This window comes from Berghia stephanieae, chromosome 1, assembly GCF_034508935.2.
Source record: "Berghia stephanieae isolate SIO BIC M18660-M18661 chromosome 1, UCSD_Bste_1.3, whole genome shotgun sequence".
NCBI classification, from domain to species: domain Eukaryota; kingdom Metazoa; phylum Mollusca; class Gastropoda; order Nudibranchia; family Aeolidiidae; genus Berghia; species Berghia stephanieae.
Genome location: NC_088360.1, coordinates 54532380 through 54537429, shown reverse-complemented (window position 1 = coordinate 54537429; position 5050 = coordinate 54532380).

Genomic DNA, 5050 nt, shown 5'->3' with positions numbered 1-5050 from the left:
ACACGCGCTCAATAAATAAACAAACAATCAAAAACAAAAAACAAATAAAAACAACAAAACAATTTCTCATAATTCCCGACTACTCAGATTTCACGTAAAAGGGCCTTTGTAAAATATTAAAAAATTGTCATACATATTTTCTCAAAACTTTTATGGAAACTTAGCTCCTTGGTCGGTATTCGGATGTTAAATGAAAAACTAAAGACCAATCACTTTGTTGTCGATCAACTAGTTACCTCACACTCTAGAAAGACACTATTTAAAATTTGACCAAAAGTAAACCCCTTCAAATATCGATCGATTAAATGGCCCTTGGCAGCTTGGCAAAATCCATAAAACCCTGGGACCTCACAAGGTTTGATATTCGCATTACAAAAATTTATCTGAAAAATCTAGAAAGCATTAAGTCGAACTGCTTTTAATTTTAACACCAACAAGGTGAAGGTTTCTTCCAAATATTCGGTCTCTGGTTTAAGGCTTTCATTTTGGTCCTTCGAAAAAAAAAGCCCCCCAAACCCGGATTTTATATTCGTGGAAACATCTGTGGGTCATGACGTAAATTATTTACACCAAACTCACTATTTCCGACTTTTGAACAAAAGGCTTTTGAACTGCAACGTATTTTTGGGGGTTTTTTTTTTGGTAACAATCACACCCCTCCATTTCCAAATATAGACATCTTTTATTTGGCTTTTGAAAAGAAAGAAACAGGAGAAAAGGGAATCTCATAATTGGATTTTAAAAATAGTAAAACCAAAATTACTGGTTAAAAAAGATATAAAGCAACAACAACAACAAAAAACATAGCAAAACAAACCAAACAAACCCCAACAAACTAAACAAAGAGAAAGAAAAAAGAAAAAAAAAAAAACAAAAACAAAAAAAACAAAAACAAACAGAACATCACCCATACGTGTCGATCTCTGCCTGTCTGTGATTATAAACCTTTTAAAAAAAAAACATTGATTCATTCCTTTTTAAAAGGAAAAACGAAGAACCTTTTTAACCCCAAAAATTAAGTAAAAAAACAAAAAAGGTCTTCATTGAACAAAAGTTTCAAATCAAAAACTTCTTTTATTTTTCCAAAATTTGACAAATGGGTTTCCCCCGAAAGGGGTCCCAAATTTTAAAAAAACCTCAGTTTTGGTAGTAGACACTCGCTTTTTTCAACCCCCAATATTGCTTCAAAAAGGGTTTTTTTTCCGCCTTTTCCACTGGGTGTAGTATTTAAATTGTTTTTTTTGCCCATAAACTTTAGGACCTTTAACAAAAGGAGTCGGCCAGTTTCATTGCCTATTGACCGTTTCCATTTCCTTTGAACACTACAGAAACCGGGATACATTCCGATTCCATAGGCCTTAAAGAATAATATTTTTTTTAAACGATTCAAGTCGAACACCCAAAAGAATTTTATTTTGTTAGCAAAGAAATAGAGAGCCTATTTATGTTCACCTCGTCAGACAGCAAAATGAATAAATAAATAAATAAATAAATAAATAAATAATTAAATAAATCAATCAAATAGAACAAAACGAGGTGCATTTTTCTGTTACAGTGATAAGAAAAAAAAAGAATTGGTTTATACATCGGTTTATATAATTAATAAAACTATAGAAGGAACGTAAATGAAGTCACTGATCTCTTTGTTATTGTGTTTAGACCGCCATGATTTCTCACTAAAGTCTATCAATCAGACTACACAGGTATACGCTGACATAATATAGCTTTGTGTGTTGGTACGTTACATCCGGCTGGTGGATATTATGAATATTCTAGCTACACACATGACATCAAAATTTAGTCTACTCAATTAAACAAGTAAACCCAAATTTCTTATTTTTCTAAAAAACCAGAATCGATACCACTCCCTGAGTGGGGTTCCCAACCTCCCATAGTAGGCAGGGAGGCACTTACTGTACTTCCCCCTATATGTGTTTTCCAACATGCTGTCTGTCTTTGTCTTGGGATGAGATAACTTGGTTTTGTCCTGACCCTGGCCGTATGCCCTACATGGAAGGGAAACAGTCAAATGTATAGTTATTGTTTTGGGAGATAATATGTTGTCTTTGTTAATCATCTCTCTGTTATTTATTATTATATTTCTTGTTTCGAATGTATAATGTAAACATTTAGGTGTATTCCTCTTAGTGAGATCAGGTGCTCGTGTCTGGATGAGACTTTAAAGTGATCTCAAACTAAGTACATTGTGGTATGCTCTTGGAATCTACACCTTTTCCCTATTTGTACCATTCCCTTTTGTCTTACTTTATCTTGTGTACTTTAATCGTGATTCTAGAACCTTTCACGATCCCATTTTCTTTCTTCTTACTGGCCCTGATATAACTTAAATGTGTCGCAAGCGCTGTAAAACCCTTAAACCCCCCCCCCCCCCCCCCCCCCCCCCCCAAAAAAAAAATTTAAAAAAAAAAAAAAAAAACAACCCAAAAAAAGATCCCCTCCGCATCAACCCTGTTGGGACGGTGGGTTGCATTTCACGTAACACGTTAAAGTTGCACTGAAATGAAAAGTGAAATACAAACCATCAATATAAAGATTTCATTTTAACTCGTCATTATATCCGACCCTTACAACAACAGCCGTTTGAAACACTGATCTGACAAACGTGATTTGCGCACCGTTTTTATGTGCAAATTGCCGGACTCTGACATAACGGTTTATTCGTTTTGGTCAGAAATAGTTTTAAATTCCCACCCCCCCCCCCCCCCCCCCAAAAAAAAAACAAAAAAAAAAAAACAAAACAAAACAAAAAAAACAAACAAAAACAATACAAAAAAAAACAACAAAAAAACAAAAAAAACAAAAACAAAAAAAAAACAAAAAAAAAAAAAAAAAAAAGACAAACAAACAAAACAAACCAAAAAAATAAATTGCGCTTTTATAAGCACAATATCCACTTAACGTGCTAAAAGCGCTTTACAAGGGGTTCCCGACCACCAATAACACGTAACATGTAGAACGAGACATGACACCTGTTAGGCGATATTACAAATTTCTTTCCGACGAGACTACGCTTTTGGCCGGCCAGGTACTCATTTTACCATGAGTACGGCGAGAGAATGTAGTAAACAACCTTTTCCAAGGACTCAACGATGCGCCGAGCGAGGGTCCCAACCTAGGAACTTCCGGCCGAAAGCGAATGTTATACCAAAAGACCAAAATAGCCGCACAGATACTAAGCTCCTAGAATCTGTGGACTGTTAAAAGTACAAAAATGAATATAAACAGCTTAAAAAAAAATAAAATAACAAAATACCCCACCCAAAGAAAAATTCTGGCTCAAATCCCTTCTTCAGCTAATAATAGAAAACGATTTAAAACCAGATGGCAAGATCCTTTTACTTTCAGAAAGACTTGCCAAATATTTCTCTGCTGTATTTCTGGCTATCAAATGATGAATGATGTTTTTATTGTTTTTTTTTTTTTAGGGTTTTTTTGTCATTGTCTGAAGAAGGGTTTTTTTAGCTCAAAATGTTTTGTGTTTGGTATTTTGTTCATTTTTCAAAGCTGTTATATTCATTTTTGATTATAAGAATTTAATTATCTATGACTAAATGATTCCAAATGTCACAAAGTCTTACATGTGAAGGCTTCTTTAAACCAGTTGACCATCGAACCCCGGAAAAAAATCATATTTAAAAAATTTGTGAGAAAACTTGGTCCTTCAAATAGCGATCGATTTCAATGACCCCCACCTTGGCAGGAACTCTCAAACCTGGGATGTCCCTGAAGTTGGAGGACATCTTAATTGACGATGTTTAAAATTTTTATCTTAATGTACCGATATTTAAATAATATATTTATGTCCATATGAAAAAAAAGCGTTTTGTCAGTTAGACAGAATGCCATTCAATTCTGTGATCAATGTCACATTATCAATACTTAATTGATTTCGAGAAGATGACGAAGGTGAGCTTTTTCCAATAAAAAAATGGTGGTGTAGTTAAATTAAAGACATCAATCATTTTAGCATTTGTTTCCACGCGTTGGTTAAGGGTACATTTTCAAATTAGACGGAGAGGTTTTCTCTGGTAATAATTCCTTAAAAATCATATTAACTGTAAGTGATCTTCGCATTTTAATTTTAATTATCTGAAATTATTATGGAATAAGTCTGATCTTGTTGTGTTTTTTTTTTTCTATTTGAATACCAAAGTCTGACAGCAAAGCTTTTGAGGAAAACTGAAAATTTGCCATTGATATAGAAGAATGGGTTAAAATACTTAGCCCACCCATCTCTCTCTCTCTCTCTCTCTCTCTCTCTACTCTCTTCTCCTCTTCTCTCTCTTCATCTCTCTCTTTTTCTTTTTTTATATATATTTTAATATATATATATATATATATATATTATATAAGATTTCATGGCATTAAGTAAAGATAAGACCCACAAAATTCCATCACTAACGTTCTAATGTTTATTCCAAAATATATCCCTCTCCTCGCTCCTCCTCCTCCTTCCCACAACCTTTCTCCGCCATCCTCTCCTCATCATCCCTCTCCTATTTTTCTTTCTTCTTCTTCTTTCTTCTTCTTCTTCTTCTTCTTCTTCTTCTTCTTCTTTTTTCTTCTCTTCCCTTTTTCCTTTCTTCTTCTTCTTCCCCTCCTCCTCCTTCCTTCTCCTTTCCCCCTCAAACCCCTCCTCCTCCTCTCCTCCTCCTCTCCTCCCTCCTCCCTCCTCCTCCTCCTCCTCTCCTCTCCTTCTCCTTTTTAATCCCCCTTTCCCCTTCTTTTCTCCTCTCCCCCTCCTTTTTCTCATCCTCCTATTTCTAAACGTCATCATCACGGACATAGCAAGGGTATTACTGTTTGATGCCCATTAAAAATATATCACTGGGCCTTCCGAAAGGTGAAAGTTCATTTCTATCCGCTCCCTATTGTTCGTATTCCTAATATCAAATTGTTTTAAAAACTCATGTTTTGACTGCCTGAATACTATTTGTATATTCATTTAATGTCAATGTCCCATTTTTTTGAAGCTGTTTTTTAGAAAATTGTTGTCTGATTAAGCAAAAAACCCGTTTTAGCTCGTTTT